This window comes from Panthera tigris, chromosome B2 (assembly GCF_018350195.1).
Source record: "Panthera tigris isolate Pti1 chromosome B2, P.tigris_Pti1_mat1.1, whole genome shotgun sequence".
Taxonomy (NCBI): Eukaryota; Metazoa; Chordata; class Mammalia; order Carnivora; family Felidae; genus Panthera; species Panthera tigris.
The window spans coordinates 131,739,682-131,767,187 of NC_056664.1; the positions used below are offsets into that span (position 1 = coordinate 131,739,682).

The window sequence follows — 27,506 nt, forward strand, 5'->3', positions numbered from 1 at the left end:
TCTATATTCATAAGGGGTATTAGTCTGTACTTCACTTTTCTGTGATGTCTTTGTCTGGTTTTGATATCAGGGTAATAATACTGGCCTCATAGAATGAGTCAGAAGTATTTTCTCCTCTTCTTTTTTGGGGGAGAGAGGTGGAGAGTATGTGAGAGATTGATGTTAATAATACGTTAGCCTAATAACACCAGTTGGAGCTGTTTGTTTAGTGACAATTCTGAACGAATTCTGTAAAATCTCTATTTTTTGTCATGTGAAAACTCCACTAAGTTAGTCTAGAGATAACCTAGTGATTAGACAAAAATTTCTCCAACATCAAAACCAATAAATATCCTAGTGTTTATTGAGATTTGTGTACACGTTGAAGCACACTTCCAACACTCAGTTTATGACTCTGCCTTTTCTTCCTCTTCCTGGTTGTGCAGAGTTTTAAGGTAAGCCAGAGGTGAGACCCTAGGGCCTTCTCAGGCCCTTCTTGAGTATCCACACAGCACCACACTTGTAAATGAAATTCCAGATTCCCAGGAATATGTCACAACTTTCCAAAGCCTGTATAAACACCTCACTCCTCAGCTTTTCCTTTTAAGCTTTTTACTCAGGCCATTGTTTGTGCCAATTGTTAATCATCACCTCAGGCTTGGTAATTTGAAAACATTTGCCTGGAAATGTTTTTCATAAATGCCCTCTGGGGAGAAGCTTTTAGCATCCGGAAAGATTGAGTCAGGTCAAATAAAGGCAAGCTTTTGGAGTTGGGTCTTCCAAGGAACCACCTAACAGAGCAAATAATATCAATTCTTTGGGGTTGAAGCTTTGGAAAACTGCAGTTCTGTTCTGCCCCCCTTCAGTGTTGGGAAAATGGGCTCTTTTTTTTTTTATTTTTTCAAGGCAAGGGCTGAGCTGGAGAGCGAAAATTGGAATTGGTGTTTTTACCAGCGTTTGGCAGTTTTTCTTAAGTAAATGATTCCTGGGTTGCTACAAGCCTTTGGCTAAATCCCAGGGATCTGAAAAAGTTGATTCCGACTATTTTGCTACTTTTTTGTTGTTGTAGCTTTTATGGGGAGAGACAGTTTTGGACGCCATGTTCACTACACATAACTGTTAGCAGTAAATTAAGCATACCAAAATTGAATTGATATGGGACAGTAAGTTCACTGGTATGGGTCAGTAATTTTGTGACAACTCAATCTGCAATACTAAGAGAAGGAAAAAACTGAATTAAATAAAATAACTAAGTGAAATAGATACACAAACCGGCAAACAAATAGAGTATACTGTAACAAATCAGGCTTCTCAACATGTAAACTATGAAATATGACTGCAGGTGACAACAAAAGAAGATCTTCTGTAAATATGAAGAACGGTTAAGTTTAAGTGCATGTATACAGGTGGTATGTGCTTGAGTTACTACTGAAGACAAACACTCTTCAATGACAGCTCCAGGATCTAAAAGAATCAATCACAATGTTTTAAATTAGGACAACAAATTATAAGATGCAGCTAATGAATTAAGAGTAAGTTCTACTTGTAAAGTGAACTCAGCACAATGAAAGCAAAGACTCTTGTTGGGAACAAGCTGTGTAAGAATTTTAAAGTCACTTTGCACTTAAACTCTCGTCAGGCATGATTGATGATGCAAGAAGAAGCGAAGAGGAAACATATTTTTGTGGCTGTACTTTTATTTGCTGACACGACAAAAAGCCAAATCTCTACCACACGAAGAATGAGTTCACAATGGAAAAACACCAAGGCACCTAAATGTGACTATCTACTGCACTTAAGACAAAAGCAAAACTCAGAAAATGCTTTCTGTGAAAACACAGTTGACTTCCCAATTATTGTATCGATATCTCTGCATTTGCTTTCATCTATCAAGGAGTTTTCTTTTGAAATTCAGTCTTCTCTGACTGTGATGAGGTTTTTCAAACCCCATTTCTCTTGTTTGCCCTCAGAACAATCGATGGGGTAGACGACATAAACAGAACTATTCTGGGAGACACAGAATTCTAAATTAAATAACAAAGTATGTCTTAAAATGACATAGACTAAGTGGTCTTTCAGTTGGGTCATCCAGTGTCTGAAAGGCCACTTTAATGTGGTACTTGTTGGGGCACAGACAACAAAGACATTTAGTTAATGATTGTGCATCATTATAGAGGGCAATTTAGCAGCGTGTATCGGGCCAAACCCTCCCTACAGAGTCCTCACAAAACCTTCGATTATACTTAGAGGACTACCTTCATCCTTTAGATGACACCGCATGGCTTTAATACGCTGATTCTCTCTCTCAAGCTCTGGGTTAATCCTTAATTTCTCATTTATCTGACTTCCTCTTGCAATTAACAGTAAACTTCTACACAAAACAAACATGCTATTGTCCACTATTAGTTTTATGTGCTCTAACCTTGTCTTTTCATTTAGATGATACGCTGCTAGATTTCTAAATGTCTGTATCACCCTCTCCTTTCCTCTTCTCTCTTCTTTCACTCATGGACTCCTCTCCTCGTTCCATTCCACTCCGGCTTTCTGCTAGGCAACAAATGCCCTGGCCTTTTCCTCTGCTGAAGCAATTCATCCCAACGGTTTTGAAACCATAAAGCCTTCCCCAGTTGAAAGAAATTGTTCAACTTTAAAGTTTATTTATTTATTGAGAAAGAGAGTGGGGTAGGGGCAGAGAGACAGAGAGCAAGGGAGAGAGAATCCTCCCAATGTGGACCTCAAACTCACGAACCACGAGATTATGACCTGAGCCAAAATCAAGAGTTGGACACTTAACCAACTGAGCCACCAAGGCATCCTGAAATTGTTCAACTTTACCATGCTTCTGTCCTATATAAGTATAATTTTGAAAGTTCCTCCTCATTTCTTATTTTAAAAAAGGAATTGTCCAGTCTTACATCTATAGAAGGTTGTCTGTCTTGCTGTCTCCATTTTTCATTATCTAGTCACTGAAATAGGGATTCTATCCCAACTGTTCCACAAAAACGATGTACACTTTACAAACTTTATTTTACTGGAAGTTTCTGTAGCACTTGAAGCAGCTGGCCACTCATGGCTTATAAAACACTGTTTCCTTGGCTTTCTTAGTACTACACCTTCTTGGTTTTTCTTCTGCTTCACTGGGCCGTGCTTCTCAACCTCCTCAGATTTAGCTCATGTTTCTATTCCTCAAATGCTTATTTTGCTCACAGATCTCCTAGTGGCTCTCCTCTTTTCTCCATATATACTCTTCTTGGGTGATTTCATCCACTCCCTTTGCTACAGCTACTAGCTCTAAATTTATGATTCTCAAATACTTTTTGGCCAAGAATTTTCTGCAGAGCTTCTCATCTCCATATCCAATTGCCTTCTGAATGTGTCCATTTACATGTCTGACAGGATGTAATCCTATAGTCCATGTAATCCATCGAAAATTGAATTCATTATTATTCCCATTATTTCTGCTTCTCCTCTTGTATTCCATATTCCAGTGACGGGTGCCAAAGCAGTGGCAGACATAGTAGAATGCCTATCCAAAATCCATCCTTGCCCTTTTCTCCTTCCTCATAGAACCCAGTTTTGTTTGGATTTCCACCATCCTCCAAGGGATCCCTGAGCCCTAGCCCTGGCATGTCCTAGTTGGTTGAGAGTACATTAAACTAACAGTAGAATCATTTCCCTTGCCAATAGTGGTTTGGGTGGATGTGTGATCAAATTCTGGCCTCCAATGAGACATGAGGTGAAGTACATTGGGGGGCTTCTGGGAAGGTGTCTCACTCTTAATAAAAGACATAGAAAGAAACTGGCACCTTTGGTGCCCTTGAATATTGTTGGCCTTGGATTAACTCTTGAAACTGTTACAGGCATCTCATATTTCCAGCAGGAGCTTGCCTGAGAACAAACACACGATATGATAGAAGATAGAATGTTTTAAAAAAAGTCAGAAAGGGGCACTTGGGTGGCTCAGTCAGTAAAGTGGTCGATTCTTGATTTCTGCTCAGATCATGATCTCACAGTTCGTGAGTTCAAGCCCTGCATGGGGCTCTATGCTGGCAGTGTGGAGCCTGCTTGGCTTTCTCTCTCTCCCTCTCTTTCTGCCCTACCCCCACTCATGCTCTCTCTCTGTCTCTCTCAAAATAAATAAACTTTTTAAAAAAGTGTCAGAGAAACAGAATTATCATTCCATTCCTCAGGCTGCTTTTCTCCTGAAAGATGGTTCAGATCAGCGGTTCTCAAACAGCATTGACCACAATCACCTGGCTTCTAAAATAGACACTACTCAAATGCCACCCCACTGCAAGGTTTTGATTAAATAGATCTAGAGTAAGACCTGCCAATGTGCATCTTGGACATGTTCCCATGTGATGCTAATACTGCTTATCCAAGGAATGCACTTTGAGAACCACTGGTTTAAATCTCTGACCCAAGGTTTCCCACTATTTGTAGCCAACAGCATTTTAATGGTTAGATAAAGCTACATGCTCTATTGTCGAAGCCCCAGAATCTTGGGTTTCATTCTGAACTCTCCTTTTCTCCACACATACAATCTACTGTGCAATGTTATTTACTCTACCTTTCATTATTATTTTTTTTATTTTTTAAATGTTTATCTATTTTGGGAGAGAAGGAGAGAGGGAGAGAGAGAATACATGAGTGGGGGAGGGGCAGAGAGAAAGAATTTCAAGCAGTCTCTGCGCTATACCCACATGGGCTCAATCCCATGAGCTGTGAGATCATGACCCGAGCTAAAACCAAGAGTTGGATGCTTAACCAACTGAGCCTCCCAGGCGCCCATGTCATGCATTTGTATACTTTTCCACAGTGGTGATGGATCACTCCCGTGCTCCAGCCACCATCGTCTCTCCCTTGGATTACTGCAACAATCCAACTGGTCTTCCACTCCTACTCTCTCCCTTCAAGAAGTTCACATGGCTTTCAGGGAAAGCTTTTGAAATGGCAAATTTTGTTCTTTTGGGCTTAAAACTTCACAAGGGCTCCCCAAGCCGGCTAGAACGTAGCAAAAAATCTGTACCTTGAACAACAGTCCTTTCTCCCACATACTGCAGATTCATCCCTTGTAACTCCCCACCTTGCACTTGCCTATTCCCTCGTTCCAGAATGTCTCCTAGTCCTTTGAGATCACTGTGCTCTGGGCTCCTCTGTGCCTTGCCATATGCTCTTCTGTTCTCTCCCACCCTAGCCCCTTCTCCGTTGCTTGGACTGCATCTATTCATCGCGAATTAAAGTTTCTGATGAGATATTCCTTCCTCAGAGAACTCTTACCTTACCTCCCAGATCTGGGTTTTAGATATATCCGGTGAGCTCTCAAAACACTCTTCACTTCCCTTAAAACAGCATTTCTTTTATGCTGTTGTAATCATCTCTCCTCTTCTCTACATCTCGGGAGATCAAAAACCACGAGATCATCCACGTCGTGAAGCCTTCACATAATGCTTGGGACCACACTGTCATTATCATCTGGCCTCCTCTTCAGCTAGCACACAGACATTGAGCCAAGAGCTTCACATGCTTATCCTTCCTTTTTTTAAATTTATTTAAATTCTCGTTAGTTAGCATATAGTGCAATACTGGTTTCAGGAGTAGAATTCAGTGATTCCTCACTTACATACAATATCCAGTGCTCATCACATCAAATGCCCTCCTTAAAACTCATTGCCTATCTAGCCCATCCCCCCCCACCTCCCTCCTTCAGCTCTCAGTTTGTTTTTATCGTTAACCATCTCTTGTGGTTTGTTTCCCTCTCTTCTCTTCCTCTCTTCCCATAAGTTCATCTCTTTTGTTTCTTAAATTCCACATATGAGTGAAATCATATGGTATTTGTCTTTTTTCTGATTGATTTATTTCACTTAGCTTAATACATTCTAGCTCTATCCACATCATTGCAAATAGCAAGATTTCATTCTTTTTGATGGCTGAGTGTTATTCCATTGTGTATATATACCACATCTTCTATATACATTCATCAGTCCATGGACATCTGAGCTCTCTCCGCAGTTTAGTTATTGTTGATAATGCTGCTAAAACATTGGGGTACATGTAACCTATCAAATCTGTATTTTTGTATTCTTTGGGTAAATGCCTAATTCTGCAATTGCTAGATTGTACATATTTAACCTTCTAACCATATTTTGCCTATCAGGAAAATGAGGTTCGGAGAGATCACAAGATCTAATAATCACAAGATCTAATAATAAGAACACAAGGTTTGAACTCAAGGAGTCTAGCTCTAAAATTTGCTCTCTATTCTTCCTTCTTGGGATAATAGTGTAACAGCACCTAATTTTCTTCTAGATAAGCACCCCCACTCCACCCATTCCTTACCTTCCCTCTCCTGAGATTTCACTGTTTATTTTACGCACCATCCCCCAGGTACCTGTGGCTACACAGCCTGTGGCCTGTGGGAACAGGTATGATTGCAGTTTCCCAGAGATGTGAAATGCCTGTCACTGGTCCCATTCTCATTTCTCCCAGGCATCTCCCCACAATCCTCTGGGAACACTATCCGGGGTCCTTTTCATGACACAGGCAAGAATGGGCATACATTAGAGAGAGAAGAGCTACCCTTTCTAAGGATTTAAGTGAGTATGCCTCCCTCCAAATTCAGAAAACACTAGGTTTTAAGAGTAAAAATAAGTGTAAGTGTACTCTATAAAGTTGATAAATTAATAAAGCTAACAAAAAAAACTGATCTGAAAATATAAAAAGGAGAAATACAGCTGTTTGTAAACTATAAAGCCCATCTCCTGGCCACTCCTGACACTTGAATATCCCGTGTTGCTACACTAGTTATTATCCTATCTCCTTGGCGCCTGACAAGCTCTGTAACTCTTAAGCACGAGAACTATTTTCATCCCTGGAAGCCCAGCATCGAGAACAGCTCCCAACATAACAGTGGTGCTCAAAAAAGGAGCAGTTGTAACCTAATCCAACGAAGAAAACGTATATTGCCACCAAAGGTTTTGTGTTCCCCCTTAGCAAGACAGCTCAAAAAGAAATTTGGTTGAATAATTTTAAAACTGAGCCTTAATCTGTCTGACCAGATGCTATTGTTAGTATTTCAGAACCAAAATGGAAAGTTAAGTTGTCTTCTATTCTGTCATCTTCAATTCTCTGAAGCAGAGATTCATATAAACCGTCACCCTGCCCCATAGTCCATCCAAATTTCATGTTGCCGTGAGTGCCCCCCCTTCCACTGGGGTGGCACTCCCTTATGCCTCTGGCAACTCCCCTCACCCTGGGACAGCCTGTATTCAGCTTTTACACACAGGCAGACATCTTCACACCAGTCAGTATTCCCTAGTGACAAGGCCACCAGCCCCCTCGGATGATGGAGCAGAGGGAAAGGGCAAGGTGAAGGACAGACCCCAGGGCCTTTGTGCCATCACTAGCTCTCATGCCTTATGCAGGCGGTACTTGCCCCGAAGAACCAGTGCACAGATGCTTGGCCCCCTACGGGAACAATCTATTCTTAAGACTGATGAAGTTTTTTCCAGTCAGAAATGTGATATTACAATGAGCAGACTCCGAGCCTCAAAACTGGAGCTTCCTGAGAAAAGAACATCCTGAAGATTGTTTGAACTATATTACTGAAATTCTTCTTAATGCGTGGTGACTCAACCCTGTTTGTTCATTGCAAACATAAGCAGGGCTGATTTCTAAGGGTGTGCCTGGTTGAACATATTGTATACACCTTCTGTATGAAGACCGACACCTGGTTAGAAGCTGTAATTCATTTTGTGTAGAGTGTTTAGTTTTCACGTAGAATAGAAATTGAGAAGGCAGTCATTAAATAAGGTTGGCAGATGTCACACTGCAAATGCCCTCCTGTATCCTGTATTTTTGCTATAAAGGACATTATCGGGACAACTGGCAAAACTCAAATGGAGTCTGAAGATCAGAAGGCAGAAGTGCATCCTTGTTAATGTCCTGATTTTGGTGGTCGCGTTGTGACCATATTGGGCACCAAACACACGCAAGAACTGTGAAGTACAGAGCAAAACACACAAGTATCTCTGGCTGCTTACTGTGTAACAGGAAACATAACAAGTGCATGAACAAGATTATGAAAATTGCAAAGCACAGCGTCACGAGGACCAGAGAAGTGACAAGAATCTATAGTTCTCAATATTTGCTCCACCAGTAACATTGACCCTAATACTCTTGGAGATTTATGGAAGTCTAGCCCCAAGTCGCTGTGAGACGGATATAATTCCTTTTCTTTCTCCTTTATCGAATGAACATTGGAAGGAGCAGGAGTAGCATTCTTCTAGTGTTAGTTTGAATTTATTCTAATTTAATATTAAAAGGTCAATGATTGATCATCTTGGTGACATCGTCTCTACCTGATTCATCTCGAAAACATTTCATTAAATCTCATAGTATAACTCAGATGAATAAATTTTGAATAAGGGCCAATTTTTAAATGAGGCACTAAGTACCATCACCACCCCTCCCCCTGTCCCCCCATGAAGAAGCATTTCCTGCCTATTCTACCTCAAAAAAACAACAACCACACAGCTTACACAGGGGCAGCAATTGAGAATCTTAATACCTGCCACCTTCTCAGTAGCGTTTTCCATGTGTGCCAATAACACTGTCATAATAGATTCGTGGGCAGTTCTCAAGTTCAACATTTATTCTTCCACAGTTATAGAGTGTGCTGGATGGTGAGAGAAAGACAACTCCTCAAGATGCTTACAGTTTAGTGGAGGGAGATAACAAACATGGGCAAACTCTGAAATACCTACGTACAAAATACATACAAATCCCCCTTCCCCTCCCTCTGACTACAAGATTCAGAATGTCCCAGCTCACCTCTCTTCTCTGACTTGCAACCGAATCCCATTTGCCCTCCAGCCAACCCCACACGTATGGGTAAATCAACTTACAGGGGGTTGGGGAGATGCATTTTATGGTAATAGCAGGTTTCCCAACTTCCTTGAGTCTACTTCCATATACATAAATCTGGAACAAGCAAACCCACCACCTAGGTTGAAGACTCGGTCAAATGTGATTGTGAGTGTGAAACATTACACTCCAACTGCCTGCCCCACTCTCTTCTCTTGGGTAGATCTAGGTCCAGAAATGCAGTGCAGAGATAGAAAGAAACTGATGATGACAGGGAGGGGCAGTTGTGGGATGGGTGGAGAAGGCTGAAGACCTTGCTTCTCCACCACGGCTTTTGGTACCCCTAACCCCAGCTGATCTCTCCATTTTTCATTCCCTGGAAGCAGAGAAAAGCCTCTCTCTACTTCCTAGTCTCTGTCTGCCCTTCCAGCATCAGAAGTAGAGAGGCATCTGGCCACCTGTTCAGGTGCTTTTCGGTTCCTTGAGTACCAGGAACTGTACTTGAGAGCAGGCTCACTGAAGCGGGTTGATATTGATCTTCCCAAGGACCTACAGATTTCTGAATTGGCATGTTCCCAGAATCCTTTTCATTCCTTCACCCCAACACCCTCCAGTGCTGGACCCCAAACTCTGGTCCAGTGCAAGGAAGACAGAGTCCTCTGCACTTCCTGTCCAGCCATCCATGGAGCCTAGAGTCCCCCTGACACCCTGACACCTGCCTACCCCACCCCAGGTGCAGGTCTGCTCAGGACAGGTGGATGGCTGGGTGTTGGAACAAGGTGGGAACAAGATGGTACAACCAGGCTGCATCTTTTCAAACTCATCTGCCAACTCCCAGTAATCCTTAATTCTTGAATCTCCTTTTCCTCTTGCATCCATTTTCACCAAATCTTAGAGCTACTCCGATGACTTTCCGAAACTACTGAATCCTTGGGCCCTTTTCACTCTTCTTCTCACATCACGAAGCCCAAATGAACACTCCTTAGAGAAAGGCATAAAAGAAGAGGAGGAAAAGAGTGAGAGGAGGAAACCAGAGAGTGTAAGTTGGGACCCCTCGTGTGATATCGGATGTTGACCAGTCACAAGTGTAACTCTCCCTCTCCCTCGAGCTCTGCCAGCATCATCCCCAGACCCCCACATAAACATACACTAGTTCTCCACTGTGGAGGAATGTTCCCCTCCCAGGGGAGCAACAGCAGGAAATAGTGCATGAATACTCTAGAGTAATTTTCAATAAAACAGGCTGAAAAAGAATTGATCAAACTTACCTTTGCCTTCTTCAGAAGTTTCAAGATGTCACCTCAGGTACTCTTGAGAGAACCTCGTATATAGTTTTTTGAGCCAGGTGATTTCTATAGTCCAGCAGAATCTCTCTCCTCAGCTATTTTTAAGCCTTGACTGATATTTTGTGCTATTTTAAAGTACTTATGGAGTTTGGTTTGTTACATTGAGAAAGAAAATCTTATGTACTACTGAGTTTCAGTAGTATATTCCTCAAAGCCTATCCATTCTTCCTTTAGTTATCTTGACCTTCGAGAAGAAATGCATGGAATTAAAACAAAATAAAGAACAAGCCTGCATAACGTTACTTCAGGGACCTCAAATTCGGAGCCAAGGTACAGGAGCTCCGATCCTTACTCTATTAATAAATTACTTGTCATGCAAATTTGGGGGAACATCAACCTGTCTCCTTGAGGTTACCATGAAAAGCATGATAGATGATATGTCAAAGTACGTTGACAAAATATAATGTGCAATATAAAAGTATGGTGTTATATGTAAAGAAGTTATTGAAATAGAAAAGATCTGTGCAAAACTTACGAAAAAGAACCCATGAGACCCTTTGCTTAGAAATGCCTATTTTCTCCAAATGCTTTAAAAGACCTTAGAATGGGGTAGAGTCTGAATCTTCAAGGTTTCTTTTAAAAGTATGAAAGCTTCCTCTTTTACCAGATGATATTTGATTTACATCTGTAAGTAAATCTAACCCAGTAGATGTTAGACTGCATTTTTTATTATATGGCATAAAAGTCCACACCACAAGTGGAGTTGAAGCTATTCTCAATTATTTCTTGAAACCATTTAGACCAGCTGGCTGGCTGGCTAATAAGCTGACATTTAGATGGAGGGAGCCTAATTGGATGACTGGGGTGCAAAGTGGATGTGAGGATGTGGTCTCAACTTATTTTTTCTGCGCATAAAGCTTAGCTTACATGTATCAGTCTTTCATATCACTGAAGTAACTCACAAGAGAATAAGGTCCTTCCCCAAAGTTATAGGATGTTGTTCATGTAGCATACCAAAACAATTTAGGTTAAAAACTTTAGGTTTCATGTTTTTTTTTTCCTTTAGCCTAAATATGGAAGACCAGTTTATTCAAGTAGCATAGGATGGATGAGTTTTCGGGGGGATATGTTTTTCATGTTCTTTGTCGTCTGGCCAGGAAAATTATAAATAATCCCCAAGTCACATCACAAGTCATTTGATTACTGGTAGCTGGCATGTAGAGCAATGAAAAGCAGTTTTAAAAAAATCAAATGCTGAGCTGGTACCACCAAGACTCCAGGAAAATATACAAAAAACATAAATCCTGTGACTTTACCATCAAGAGGCTATTTGTCTTATTTATTTCTGGCTTCTAGCACAGTGTCTGATCATCATAGCCACTGAATAAATATTTGTTTAACATATGCTAGTAAAATAAATAGAAACATCCAGAAAAGAATAGCTAGATCTGAATGTGGATTAAAGTGGGGTTTTTTTGCTATATTTTTATTTTCTTTTCTAGAAGCCAGAAATGGTTTCTATACAGCTCATTCATTACAGCGAATTTCCAAATAACTATAAGTCTCCTTAAAATGTCACATCGAGAAAGTCACCGTTCACAGAAGTTAGAAAGCATTTTGATAAGGCAGACCACAGCCTTATGACTGATGGTTTTATTTTGAAACAGATGTGAAGTAACCTGAGCCTTGCACGGCAGGCTCTTGCTCCAGACTGCCTTGTACAGAACTTCTCCTTACAACACTCTTCACGGACGAACAATCACCCAGGAAGAATAAATGAAACATGCCACCATTTTGCAAAGTGAGTTATTTTATATTCTGATAGTGCTTATATAAGAGACACTTTATAATACTCTCTAACTCTCCACACACAAAAAAGAAAACACTGAAAAATGAACCCTTAAATATTTCTTTTTCTAGACAATTGGTAAAATTGATGCTAAGAATCTATACCGACTGTAGTACTAATTCATCGAATGATGCTGTAAATTACCGTTTTTCCTATCTCCCCACAAAGTTTTATAAAACAGAAGACTTTCCAACTTGAACATCATTATAAATTTAGGGGATGTGGTAGAGAAAAATAGCAAACCTGAATCAAAATGCAAATACAGACACAAGGTCTGGAAAGCACTGTTTGTCTGCTTTTAATTTGTTTAGGTGCACAGTTGTACCTTGTGAGGCCAGGAAGGAAACACAGTCAGCAAGGTCATCATGATCTATCTAGTTACAGCCAGAACCTGGAGAAGGCAGAAGCCTTTAGCCCGACAGGTATGGACAGGAAGCACGCAGAGGAAGACGATTCCAAGCTACAAAAATGCTGGTGCAAACTACAAATTACAAAAAAAAAAACTACAAAAATAACTGAGGTAGAAAGATCAAAGATGATGCATCTGAGAGACAGGAAAATGAGGAGGATATGAAAGAGACTGAGATACACCCCACCCCCTGAGCAAATAGAGGAGTAAAACAGAAAAATCAAAGGTAAATATGTCCCTTCCAAAAAGAAAGTCCTGGGACCAAAGAAAATGATCCCACCTAGTATAGGTCCAGTAGTAGCCCAAAACCCTCCTAATATAACTTTGAATTCCCAAGGGCTTACCGTCTCATGACCCTTTGTCCCCAACCCCTGCAACTGTTCATGACTATTCATCCATGTCAACCTAAAACAGAATCTTTATACCAAGCATCGTCATCAATTTTCATAACAATAACACTCACCCTGAACATTTTTGAGTTTAGTAGAAACTGACTGATGACCTTAATCATCAGAGATGACTGATGAAGACATAGAAATCCACATCACATCACACTCTGCCATTTTACTGGCCTCTTTCTGTCTTCCCATCCTCTCTTCTTTACAGAAGCAAAACACAAAATCCATTCTTCTGTCTCACTTGGAATAACTTACCAACATCTGAAACCTCTGTACCAACAATAATTAAGCCTCTGGGTGTTGGAGAAAGGAGGGGAAAGGTGTAGGGGTCCACTTTCTATCAAGAATTGTCAATGCTTTCTTCCACAAAAAGTAGAATGGTGTGAATAACATGTCACTTCATTACGTGTGCACATAAACAATTCTTAGAGATCTTTTGCGCTAAGACTTTATTTGCAAAGAGCATTTATGAATATAAAATGCTTATGCTATGGTGAGACATAGGTTATATATGTAATACAATAATTTTTATAGAGGTCATACATATTTATATTCTTCAAAATGACTTCAGAAAAATATACTAGAATATTAAAATAGCTCTGAATAGTGGCATTATGGATGATTTATAACTTTCTCCTTTATAGCCTTTCTATAACTGTTTTGTCATGGAGAGGAAATGTTTTTTTAAATCAAAAAGAAAAACATAACTCTTATTTTTAAAGATGTCTTAGGGACACACTCGGTAACATTTTTAGATTAAAGTGATATCTGGTTAGTTTGAGCTACGAGAAAGCAGGTGAGGGCATTCATTATAAGTCTCCTTTTAAATGTGAAATACATACTTCACTTGTCCTTGAATCCCAAGCAATTTGATTCTTTGAGACACTGAATTTGATTTCTCCTTGGGGAATTCAATCTTTTTTCAGAATTTAAGTCACACTCTTATGAAATTAATACATTAAGTTAGAGGAAAGAGAAGGGCGCCTGGGTGGCTCAGTCAGTTAAGTGTGAGACTCTTGATTTTGGCGCAGGTCACGATTTTATGGTCATGAGCTCAAGTCCCTAGTCAGTGTCCATGCTGAACGTGGAACCTGCTTGGGATTCTCTCTCTCCCTCTCTCTCTCTGCCCCTCTCCCGCTTGCATTCTCTCCCTCGACTTCTCTCTCTTAAAATGAATAAACATTAAAAAAAATAAAAATAAAGGAAAAAGAGAAACTCTAAAAATAACATGAGCTAAAGATACAGTAGCATATATTTTTTAAAGTCTTTCTTTCAATACAAAAATTTTATTATGAAGGATTTAATCAAGTTATTTAGTTTGGGGGCTTGGCTATAATCTTCCAAAGTTAGGTACCTAAGGGTCATCTTTTTAAAAAGTTGCTTTTTAAATGCATACTTCATTATAATGGTCTTAGATGGATACTTCTCATATCTTTAAATGATTTCATAAGTACTGATAACACAAGGCAACTTCTATTTCTACGTATGGAAATCCAGTGTATTCTGCCTAAATCCCTTGCTAATACGTAAGTGACCAACTGGGTATCTTTAGTTTTTAAAGTAACGTATTTGGGATATAATACAGCTATTAATTCACTTATTTGCATATTCATAACAAATATATATGTGTGTCTAATATATGCCGGGCACTGTGTTAGGCTCTAACAATAATGAAGTGTATAAGTCCCTGCCCTTAAGCACTTCATATTCTATGGGAGACACTCAAGACATTGGTAGGAACAAAGCTATATAGTTTGCCCTGATTCCTTAATTATAATTAATGCGTACTTTTTACCTTTGAAAAATACATTGCTATTGCTTTGATGGACTCATGCCTAATGTTTTTCTTTCTTTTTTTCTTTTTTTCTCTCTTTTTTCTTTTTTCCTTGCTTCCTTCCTTCCCTCCTTTGCCTTCTCCCTTCCTTCTTTCCTCCCTTTCTACAAAGTCTACCAGCATTGTGCAGTATAGAAGCAACTAGTCCTATGTGGCTATTGAGCACGTGAAATGTGGCTGGCCCAAATTGAGATATACGGTAAGTGTAAAATACACACTTCATTTCAAAAATTTGGTATTAAAAAATGTAGAATATCCCACTGATCATTTTTTACATTCATTATGTGTTGAAACCGTTGTATTTTATATATAGTGAGTTAAAAAAATATTGTTAAAATTAAACTGACCTTTTCTTTTTACTTATTTTAATAAACCTAGTTAAAAATTTGTAATTTTTTTATGTGGCTTAAATTATACCCTAGCACATGTGCATTGCACTAAAGGCACAAAGTTTGTTACTCTGGGGAGGAAAATAGGGAAGCCTGCTGCTTCTTAAAATATATTTGTACAAAACATAATGGCATATGCTTTAGTTTTAGTAGTCAATTACGAGGGCCAGCCTATGTGAACATAAAAACACAGTTCAGGAAAAAACAAACCAACCAACCAACCAGTGTATGAGCACTAATAGTTTTTGTGTATGCTGTAATCTTTATAAAATACAGAAGCATCTAGCAACTTACATCTAGTTTTTATCTTGGGAGTGGAAAAGAAGTTCTTTTCTGTATTAGTAATTTGTCTCATATTATTTAAAACAAGTATTTCATTTATAAAACAACTTTATATAAGTACTATTTAAACAGATCCATTTTTGAGGGTTTTATAATTTATACTTCATAATAGTATTGATAGATATTTGATCTATTAAATACGTAAGAGTCTCTATACATCTAGACATAAGGTTATACTAGAGAAGACTCTCTTATTGTATACCCAGTGATCCTGAAAACAATAATAATGAAATAATATTTCCATTTTCTCCTTAAGAATTGAATGAATCTAATTCCCTTCTTATTTTCTGTGATTCAGTGTGTTTGCGGTCTCTAGGTTAAATGCATGGAGCTCAATGATAGGTCACTAGAATTTTCGAAAGACTTATTGTACATCAAATATGATTTTAGCAAGATAATTACAAGAATCATATATTTAATGTTTTCTTTAATTTTCATAAAAAGGACAGTCCAAAATTTAAATTTTAGTTAAAAAAAAAAACTTCAGGGGCGCCTGAGTGACTCAGTGGGTTAAGCATCTGATTTCAGCTCAGGTCATGACGTTCGTGGGTTCGAGCCCCGCGTCAGGCTCTGTGCTGACAGCTCAGAGCCTGAAGCCTGCTTCGGATTCTGTGTCTCCCTCTCTCTCTGCCCCTCCCCAACTCACTCTCTCTCTCTCAAAAATAAATAAACATTGAAAAAATTGTCATAAAAATTTTTTTTAAAAACTTTAAATGACTTATATTGTGTTTTCTCAATAATACAAATTACAGTGACTATTTACAATGTATAGCGCATTACAAAATATCCCCCATAACTTTTCAATGATCATTCTTATAAAGATATATCTTAAATATAATAAAGATGTTTCTTAAGTAATTTTGAATAAAATAAGAAAGTTTGAACAAAACACTCCTACACGTATCTTACCAGAATCTACTCATCATATGTCTCACTTCAAATTACTTGGAAATAAATCATAATAGCAGGTAATATACTACATAGGCACACCTCCAGTGGATAAAAGATACACGTAAAAGAAAAAATATATGAATACTTTCGGCCTCATGGAATCATGCCTTTAATACTAGATCATAACAAATATATTTGTTTTTGTTTTTCTAACACACCCTCTTACCTTTCTTTCTTGGGGAGTCCAAAACTCCTAAAATTTCCATTTCTATGATTTGACTATTGAAAATTTGAGTAAAATATTATACTTTCATTTGCATAAACATCCAACAGAAAAACAGGACCTTATTCACTTTTCTCATGTATTCATTCATTGAATAAATTTTTACTGAGCTTCTACTATGTACCAGATACAATGTTAGGCCCTCTGGGTATGATAAGCAACACATCATTTTCTTCACTTCCACAGAACTTAAAAGGAGAATTAGATATTTCACGAATAATCTCACAAACAAAAGCACAGTGGGGCGCCTGGGTGGCTCAGTTGGTTAAGCGTCAGACTTCAGCTCAGGTCTTATGGTCCGTGAGTTCGGGCCTGCCTCAGGCTCTGTGCCGACAGCTCAGAGCCTGGAGCCTGCTTCAGATTCTGTGTCCCCCTCTCTCTGCCCCTACCCCACTCATGCTCGTGCGTGCCCTCTCTCTCTCAAAATAATAAACAGTTTTAAAAAATAAATAAATGAATAAAAAATAAATAAAAGCACAGCTATATACCATGAAAAATGCAATGAAAGAAGCATAGGTTTTATAAGAAAGCTTACTGAACTGTATGCTCTTTCCTCACTTCCTTTTAAATTTTGAATCATGCGAGTGTATTACCTGTTAAAAAAAATCAATAACTAAAAATAAAAACCAAATCCAGCAAAGACAAAAAAATTAAGAAACTCTGAAGTAAACACAAGAAAATAATGACATTGGTTACCTGTGGCGGGGAGGGGGTGGTGGAGGGGAGGAGGAGGATGGTAAACCGCAAGGATGAAAGAGGAAAATTTTTCACTATATCTCACTGTTTTTTCTTTTGATTTTGAACTATGTTCATGTATGTATTCTGAAACTTAAATAAAATTTATCAAAAATCTAAAATAAATCGTTTTTTTCAAAGAAAGCTGGGGGCAGGGGATAATTTAGGTGAGAGAAGTTAAGGAAGGCCTTTCTAGGGTAGTGGCTAGTTTTGACTGGAAGAAGGGCAGGGTTGCAAGTGAAGCCTGGAGAAGGAGTGTTCTAGACAGAGGAACTGTACGTGCAAACGCCTCAGGCAGAAGCATTGCACACATCTGAGGTACTAAAAGACAGCTGGGCAGGAGCCCCCCGAGCCAGGGGCATGATGGGAGACGAGGCTGGTGAGACATCAGGTCACGCCTGGACTCATGTGTTCTTTATTAAGACAATGGGTGCAATCTAAGTGAGGTCTGATGATCTGAGAATGTTAATTTCCCAGTTTGGATGGTTGTATTTTGATTGTGTGGAAGAATGTCCTTGTTCGTAGGAAACACACGCTTAAGTATTCAGGGTTGATGGGGCATCATATGAGCTTTACACTCCAGTAGTTCAGAGAAGAAAAAAGTTCTTTGTGTGATACTTGCAACTTTTTGGAAAGCTTGACATTGTTTCCAGTAAAGAAAAAGGAAACAAAATTAGATAGTGAAAGTTCCTTTCTCCTAACCCTCTATCGATTTCCATTTTGTTTTTGCTTTTTTAAAACAAACAAACAAACTGAATCAGTTAATTTTGATGTATTCAAGGAAATACCATTTGTGGGACCATTTACCTTTCTTATTAGATACAGATTCATGTTATACGCTTCCCTTATAACCAGAAATAAGGTATCAGGCAGCAATGGTTTGCAATGTAGGCCCGTAAGGGCCACAGCTAGACTGCACTGTGTGGACAGGTTTGGGGACAGAGAAAGGTAAGACAGGTTCTGCTTGGGGAGCTACTGGTACAACACTTTTCTTTGGCCTGAAAAGTTCAGTCTCCCCTGCCCCTGGCCCACACTTCAGCACGGTACAGGCACTATCAGGGCAGTTGAAGAACAGATAGGGGCCCACATACCACATGTTGGAATACTTTGAGATTATAAATCAAGCTAATAAATTAAGTATACTAAATATGTTAAATTAAACCTATTTCGTCATCATCGAGATGGCTTGATACCTTCATAGTCATCTGGAAGGCGGATTTAAAATTTATAAATAGACATTCACGGGCACCTGGGTGGTTCAGTCAGTGAAGTGTCCAACTTCAGCTCAGGTCATGATCTTGCAGTTTGTGAGTTCAAGCCCCGCGTCGGGCTCTGTGCTGATAGCTCAGGGCCTGGAGCCTGCTTCGAATTCTGTGTCTCCCTCTCTTTCTGTCCCTCCCCCACACTCTCTCTCTCTTGCTCTCAAAAATAAATAAACATTAAAAAATAAAATTTATAAATAAAAATTGAAAATTCAAAATTCTTAGAATTCTTCCTGTAGTTCAGGGGAGAATGGCCCACTCCCCTTCTCTTAGCACATCAGGGTCCCACTCACCTGCAAAGACCACCGTCCCTCACACGTATATGAACATCTCCACAAAGAGCTGCCCCCTCTGCCACCATCCCTTGGGTCTAGGAATCAACCACAAGTGTTCCTTCAGTGTCTCAGTGATTCTCTTGGGCTTTCCATTATGCGATTTTTTTTTTTTATATTGTTCTAAGACTTCCACTAAACGTATACATTTATATCTAATGTTTGCTGAATAATCATGTTCACTAAACATCCATAATATTGTTGACATAGGTTTTTATTTGTTTTTACATGATATGAAGAATAACATGTATCAATCTTCTGCTTGTTTTGTCGCTCTAGAGTAAGTCATGGAGATCTACCCAACTTTATCTATGACTTTGCCTTAAAAAACCATAGCTATCATTGTGTATGTGAGACTGTATGTACAATGACCAGATCACATATAAGAATTGGAACTCTGACACATAATCTGCAGCAACCAGCTCAGGGGACCAATGCATTAACTACAGTAACCATCCCCAAAAGCCATCTGTAAGTCAGACTTGTAGGAACTCAGACCACTATCTCCAACAACTGGTCCAGGAAGATGAATAATAATACCCTAACAATCAGACCAAAATGGCCAGCACTTGACTAATATCTATGAGCTTCCCTAATTTGGTCCTCCCTCTAGCTCAGGACCAATGATAGAAAACCAAATATGTACTCTTAACCTATTACATAGGATGCCTCACTTCTTATTAGCCTACCTACAACTTCCCATGCCAACAGCCCCCAATCAGGGCACACTTGAAGTCCTCCCCTTTTATTCACTATAAAAATTTCCATCTCCTCTGCCTGTCTTTGCATCTCTGCTAAACACAAGTAATGGTGGCTGACTCCTCTGTTATAATAAGCTTGGGGAAAAAAAAAAAAAAAAAAAAAACCTTTGCTTGTTCTCATTGGTTAGTCTTTATTTGCACATGTAGCAGGCAATGATAGTTTTTCATGCTCAATATCATTTATTGCAATGAAGCAATTGGCAAATTAAAGTGTCATGTCTGTTTGGCTAATGTGTATTTCTAATTTACTAAAAAAAAATTAAATATTTATTTATTTTGAGATACAGAGAATGGGTGAGCAGGGAAGGGGCAGAGAGAGGGAGAGAGAGAATCCCAAGCAGGCTACACGCTGTCAGCACAGAGCAAGACACGGGGCTCAAACTCACCAACCATCAGATGATGACCTACTCTGAAATCAAGAGTCAGAGGCTTAACTGAGTGAGCCATCCAGGCACCCTTCTAGTTTACTAAATTAAGTAAATAATTTAATAAATAACTATTATTTTATCATTAAAATTCCAGTTGGACTTGCTTCCTTTATAGAACTAGCGGTGGCTCTAGTAAAAATGGAATGTAGCCTGATTAAGGAAAACATTCTCAAGGATTTATCCATTTCCAGAGTTAGCAACAAAAGCAAACGTTTCATTGAGTTCTGCACATGAGGGTGAGTCATCACCAAAGGGTGTTTTATATGGTGAAAAACAATGCTCATACCTATAAAGCCTTTTTACATAATTCAGTTAACAAAAGGATGTTAAATCAGAGAATGTAGTTGATTTTATTTCTGCAAAAACATTTGGTAAGAGGAAGAAAAAGGCATCCGTAAAGCAATAGAATTCCAAATCAGTAGAGTTGGAAAAGTGGGAACACGGGTTCCAGATATCTTCAGTCCTTAAAGGAGGCCGTTATTCAGGTCTATGACATGAAGATACTTTAAAATTCAAACCATGGATCGGAAGTCATTTTGAAGACAGAGAAAGTAGCTGGTAAATTCCAATTCCAGTGTTTTGTGTTTTGTGCAGATAGCAGGAGAGCCATCCCCAAACTGTGGCTATCTGTCCCTCTATCCTTCGCTGAGTACACATCTTCCTCTGGCCTTCCAAGTCTTGCCAAATTCATTCTGCAACCTCTCTCTTCTCCTGTCATTCCAGTAATTCTTCAAGGTGTGGATGTGGGTTATCTAGAGCAGAATCATCAAAAGGTGCCTGTAAAAATGCAGATTCCTGGGCCCAATCCAAACCTTCTGAACCAGAATCCCAGGGAGCAGGCCAGAGGAATGCATATTTTTACAAGCTCTCCAGATGATTTTCTATACACATCTGAGGTTGAAAATTACTGTTGGAAGCATTTATCTATCTCAAAAATCTCACCAAATCTCTTGGATTCACAGGTGGTCTAATATGCTAATGACAATATCATCTATAGTTTTAACCTTAGCTTCTCATTTGAAATTCAACTGGTTTCTCTAACGTCTGAGAAGAACTTAGAGTTATTTATCAGATAACTCGCTGTCAATCCACAGCTCAGGAAAAATAACACCAAACTTTTATAGGTGCCACAAAAGAAGTTCCTCCCCTTTCTTCTATCAGTGGTAACATCAACCTCCTAGTTATTGACTATTTAAAAATTTTAGAATAAGAGTCATCTTTGGCCTTCACTTTCACATTGTCAATGCAGTGTCACATAGCTTCTCTCACTAAGCGTCTGACTGTAGCCAAGTCTGTCTTTAAGTCAGTAATTATCACCTGAGTACCCGCTAGGTGCTAGGAAGTGGTAATATACAGATAATCAGACCTGAATCTTTCTTTAGGTACTTATTTAACTAGCTAACTAGCTAACTAGTTAACTAGCTAACTGGCATGAGAGTCCAATAAATAAATAATCCTCTGTGCTAAGGGCTATGGTGTAAACATAGTCATAAGGGCTGACAGGATGCAGATAAGGAACCAATGAATGATTCCTATGGGGTCTGTGAAAGGTACAGACAGGAGGCAACATTTAAGCTGGCGTTTTCTGAAACATAAGTAGCTTCCCAGGCAGAGAGCAAGGAAAAGACATTCAAGAGTGAAAACAATAGGAGCAAGAACCCAGGGATGTAAAAGTGGGTTGGAAAGAATCGTTCTTGGCCTGGTGTATGCTGGGGAGTAACTGTGGTAAAGTCAAAAAGTGGGTTCTGCCCACGTTATAGAATGTGTTCTGTGACATGCCGAATAGCTTGGACTTCTGTAGGCATTGAGAGTCCCCAAAGGGTTGTTTTCTTTTAGTTATTATATTTATAAAAGTATATACGTAGGATTTTTAAATTCAAATATTACAAGGCTTAAAATAAAATCAATACATTCTCTGTTCCTTCCCCAAGTCCTGCTTCTTTCAGGCATCCACTTTCCATATCTAAAGCTGTTACTTTTAGTATTTACCTCCCTATTTCAAGATAATATGGAGCATTGAAGAAATTTCATCTGGAAATCAACAAATATCAGTGTCATTGAGTCGTTCCTCTTGGCTGATCTCTTCTGCAAAGAAGAATTTTCTGGTCTCCTGTCTTGACCTCCACAAGGTCAAGTGGAGGAGGTGGACGCAGACTTCACTGCTAGTTATATAGACCGACTCAATCACCCTAGGTTCTCACTACTTGACTTTTCCCTGGACAGTTAGTCTTTGATGATTAACATGTCCAGGAGACTTTCTTTGATCCGAAGTTGTGTCAGTTACTATCGAATAAAACATTACATTAACTTTAGCTTTATACTTTGAAGAATCCTAAGCTACCTAAATTTTTTTGCAGCAGTTGGACCTGGTTTCTATCCGACAGGTGAGGAAACATAGCAGACTAGAGTGAGGGTACAAGTGGGTAAACGATGAAGTCTTCTACGGCAGAGGTCAGCAGGCTACAGTCTGTTGGCCAAATCCAGTCTCCTACCCATTTTTGTACTGCACACGAGCTAAGAATGGTTTATATTTTTTAAGTGGCTCCAAAAAAAAAAAAAAAAATCCAGAGGTGAACACTATTTTGTGATGCATGAAAATTATATGAAAGCTCATAAATGAAGTTTCATTGGAATCTTACCAGGCTCAGTTTTTACATTGTATCTACGGCTGCTTTCATGCTGTGACCATGTGATTGCATAGTTGTGACAAAGCCCACATAGCTTAAAAAGCCTAATATGTTTACTATCTTGACTCTCTACAGAAAAAGTTGACTGATCCTTGTTCTAAAGCAAGCAGCTGGGGCAACAAAAAGAGCATCGCATAAGAGGATTAAGCCCAGGTAGTCTGGCCAAGGGAAACAGATAGATCCGTATTAGAGAAAGCTGGAGGAAAGAAAGTAAACATGTTTTCTGCCCCTAGGACTTCCTTCAATTCTGATTGTCATCATTTTTCTGGTTAATGTGAGGCCATAAAGCATTAAGTCTCAGCAAATTTCAAATGTTAACACTTCTCCATGGTGTTTCCCATTTCACCTTCCTATCTCACTCTCTCCTATGTCATTCTTGTCTGTACCACTCACCAATATATCTTTGATTATCTGCATATGTGCATGTACATGATCTGTTCCCCAAATAAATTTTAAGCTCCTGATGACTTAAAAGAAGAGAGAGAGAAAGAGAGAGAGAGAGAGAGAGAGAGAGAATGCTTTACAGTCCCTTATATTCTTATTTTTCCAAGACCTAGAATAATATATCATGATCCCAGATGCTCATGAATGTTGAAGATGATGATAATCTGCTGGGAATTATCTATACTTTTCTTTCTCTGAGAAAAGAAAATGAATGCCTACAAAAATGTGTTTCCAGATTCAAAGTATTTGAACAAGATAGATATTAATGCAGTTTAAGCTATTACATGGATAGCACAGTCTGGGAATTTGGAAAGTATCCGATAAAATATGTGTTCATTGGTTCAACTGTTGACAAAAGGAGACCTTTAGAGCTCTCCCTCTCAATTTCCTTCTCTTTAAGACTCCACCTTCTCAAACACACACATGCACACGTGCCTCAGACATTCCATCCTGCTATATGCGGAATCAGAGGATAACCTTCCCGACAGTGAAATAAAAGTATAGAAGAGATGTCAAGTGAGCATGTGCTGAGCCACAGAGTGAAAAGAAAACAAAATCCAAAAATACTTCTAGCCAACGCGGCCTGTATCTCTAAATTTCACCCAGGATTCTGGGGAAAGGGTGAACTGCAGTTTTCATTTAATTCAGTAGGACACCGCATCCGGCAGGGTTAAACTTTTTCCCTTTTGTGTCTTCATTGTGACTTAGTTGATACAAATTGATTTCCTTAAGGTGCTAACGGGCTACTGGCTAGTTGTCTCCATTGGCACCTGTTACAGTAGTTCAGTGAGCAAGTGGTAGAGATGCTATTAACTGGGTTTCATGTTAGAAAGAAAAGAAAGCAGGCCCATAAATGGGAAGCCTGGGTGGCTCAGTTGGTTAAGTGACCTACGCTTGGTTTCAGCTCAGGTCATGATCTCACAGGTTTGTGAGTTCAAGCCCCGTGTCAGCACAGAGCCTGCTTGGGATTCTCTGTCTCCTTCTCTCTCTGTCCCTCCCCCACTGTCTCTGTCTCTCTCAAAATAAATAAATGAACTTTAAAAAGTAAATAAATAAATGCTTAGAAGGTCTGTCCGGATAGAAATTCTGGAACCTTAAGAGATCTAAAGAGAATCATAGAATGCAGCCCTTTTTAATCTAAGATGAAAGAATTGAAGATATTCTCAAACGTTACTCGCCACCATCACTTGTATATTGTATGAAGGAACCCTTGGTATATTTGACTTTAAAACATTTCTCTAACATGACCAAGTAAGGGTAAAATTGGAAGAAAGGGAGAAGAAGTGTGGTACATGGGCTGAAGGATTTGCCAAACAGAATGCGACAGAATGCCAAAGGCTCTGAGACAGACTCTGAGGAACGAGGGGAGGGGAAGAGCAAACTGGCAATTTTTCACGAAGAATAATAATGAGCACTTTACAATCTCATCATCTTCTCCCTGGCATTGCCAGAAGACTGGTGACGCAGAGGTGCTAAACGACTACGGAGACACCTGCTAGCCACAGACGATGTGGAGGACAACCTATATCTAGGATGCTTGCGACTTTGCTAGTAATCGTGGAACTCAAATGGGAGGAGATGTTCCTTGAGTAGTATCGGTAACCCCATTCAAACCGCAAAATATAACAACGAGCACGTTGAGCATCCCCCATCACTGTGATAACTGAGGATCCCTCACTGTTCCAATGTTATAAATTACAATAAGGAAGCCGAGAAGCTGGCATGAAGTAGACACTTGGTACATATCTTCCGGATGAACCAGTAGCTAAATATCTAGAGGTTTGAGCATATGGCTGCATAAATCCTGATGGTGCAGATATAACAAAGCATAAAGGAGTTTGTATGTATCATGGATGAAGGCAAACATTTTAAAGACTCTGTCCAAAGCACACTTGGTTATAGAATTCTGGATGGGAGAGTTCTTGGTGAACACATATTCTGTTCTAGAGAAGATAAAAATGTTAGCCAAAGGAGCAGAAGCAAGATTCCAAGGCAGTATCATAAATCCCTCTCTTTCCAAGAATGAAGTCATCGATCCTCTAATGACTACAGACCATGGTATAAAAATAATTCTTCTTGTCTTTTTATCATATAAATAGTACCCAGAATTTGGAAAATATGTATTCTACATGAAAAAAGAACTTGCTTGAGGGTACATAGAAAATTAGGGAAAGGCCAGAATTATATGCCCCAAGCTCTTTTGTTCTTCAACCTGCTCTTTTGTTCTTTTGCTCAGAATAACGTCCTCTGCATTTCTCCTAAACTTGTAGATACGCGCCAGGAACAAAAGCCCTTCTCACCAAAAAGGCCACCCTCTGAAATTATCTTTTACATGTTTCAACCATTGCTTTGTTTCCACTACTCTTTGAAAACAACATTTTTTGTTCAAATGTCACAAAATCCTAAGTGTACAGAAGCCGCTCAGGCAAAATACACCAAGGAAGGGGAATGTATGAGGCGTGGCAAAGGGTAAGTGACCCTCGGCCCTCGTTTCTGGGGGTCACAACGAGGATGGTGTGACAGTCGAGACACAAACCCAATGTAGAAGCTCCAATTTTCTGGGGAAGAGCAGAAATTCAGATTTATATATAAGGCTTTTAAATGTCATTGTGTTTATTTTGATAACTAATTAAAATGTAAAACCCTGGCCAGGCCAAAACCACAGAGAAAACCAAGCATGTCTGTGGGCTGTGTCTGGCCAGAGGGACAGCTTGCTTCCTTTGTATGTTGCCAGATTGAGCAGCCGGGGGTAAGTCACTCTGTTTGGATTGGCTTCTAATGTTATCAGCAATCAATTGCATTAAAGAAACTCCAAGAACGTTTTGAGTAATGCCAACATAGATGGAACTGTACAGACTATTAATTTAAGGTTGAGAGTTATGTTGTGTACTAGCTAAGAACGTAGGCTCTGGAACCAAGTTGCCTGTGTTTGAATTCCAGCTCTTTTAGTTTACCAGCTCTGTAACCTTAGGCAAAGGATGTGATTTCTTCTTTGCTCAGTTTCACATCTGTAAAATGAAGATAACGACCACTATCATTATGGTTACATGAATGCACACACACACACACACACACACACACACAAATGCTTAAAGTGCTATCTAATTATTTGCTCTGGTGTTCACAAATCATAGAGTTGGCTGAAACAACAAATTTCACACATCTATCTCACTATGATCCCATGAGTTGCCTCAGAAAGCTTTCTTCTTTGGACAGAACAGGTGGGGAAATCGGGTTCCCTGTGGTAAATTCCCACTTTGCTGGCCTTAATGCCAGATATCATCGCTTCTTAGAAATGACATAATTGCATATTTCAATGAGATAAATATATACAGCAAATTGTTGAATTACTAAGATCACTAGCAGTTAATAGTATGTCCGTCTATCTTTCATTTTTTCTCTTTTTTTGGAGATCATCTATTTTAAAGTCAGGGACATTCTGTTCCAGAGTTGGAAGGCAGAAAATCAGAGGACTTTTATTTTCTTCTTTTATGGGTTGGTGAAGCATGAAACTTATTGGCAGATACTTGAGCTAGATATGAGTTGCCATGCTATTTCATTCAAGTTTACTTTGACATTAAATGATCCTGGAGGTTTTCATTTTTCAAAAAGTTACCCGAGTTTTTCTCAATGTCTAGAAATAGAGAAAACAGAAGGTCATGTGACATGTTACCTCTTTTACTGAAATAGCCATATGTTTGTGAAGAGCCAGTGATGGCACAGAAGCCATTTTCTGTGGCACAAGCATACTTTCTCACCAATGAAAATCAAGCTACCCTCCGCCCTTTCAAGATTCCATGACTTTCTCTTTCATTTCCAGGATTCCGATGAATAAATAAAATCGTCAGGCCCCGGATGCTTTCATTCCACCAAACTCTTCTTTTCTAAGTCAGGAGAAGACCATCATGAACTCTCAGTAATGCAGGTGGAATTTATTAAGATTGAAAAGAAAATCTACTCTGATTTCAGCAAGGGCTGTTTGTGGCTTTAAGTTCATAGGAAACCCAGCCCAGGAGCTAAGAAAAGCAGAAGCGCAGGAGCCCAGAGTCGCGTAAGATGGGAAGGTAGATAAGAAAGCACCCAGTGCACACTACCACCGCCACCCCCCGTTTGACACCAAAAGTCCGAAGTTCAGAGAGAGAGCGTGCAAAATATGCACCTGGGTACACAGGAACCAGAAGCCAAACCTAAGACCGCCAACTAATCAAAATGTCTTTGTAATCGAACTCTGGGTCTACTAGCTTCTGGAAGTATTGGAGTGAGAGATTCATCACACAGCATTAACTGTTTGCCTCTCAACGATTTCAAAATTCTCAGGTTTTCTCAGATACG

At 39.3% G+C, this 27,506-nt stretch overlaps 1 long non-coding RNA gene across 2 annotated transcripts in view; it reads left to right on the forward strand.

Annotated features, from left to right (window-relative positions):
- The window catches only part of LOC122238447, a 53,843-nt gene that overhangs the window by 13,413 nt on the left and 12,924 nt on the right, over nt 1-27,506 (forward strand). The window contains exons 1-3 of one of the 2 annotated variants that reach the window (XR_006217365.1): nt 10,392-10,460; nt 11,798-11,931; nt 14,733-14,819. This is a non-coding gene — a long non-coding RNA (uncharacterized LOC122238447). Of the gene's footprint in view, nt 1-10,391; nt 10,461-11,797; nt 11,932-14,732; nt 14,820-27,506 lie in introns of those variants that run through there. The other variant, XR_006217364.1, reaches the window with a different exon arrangement.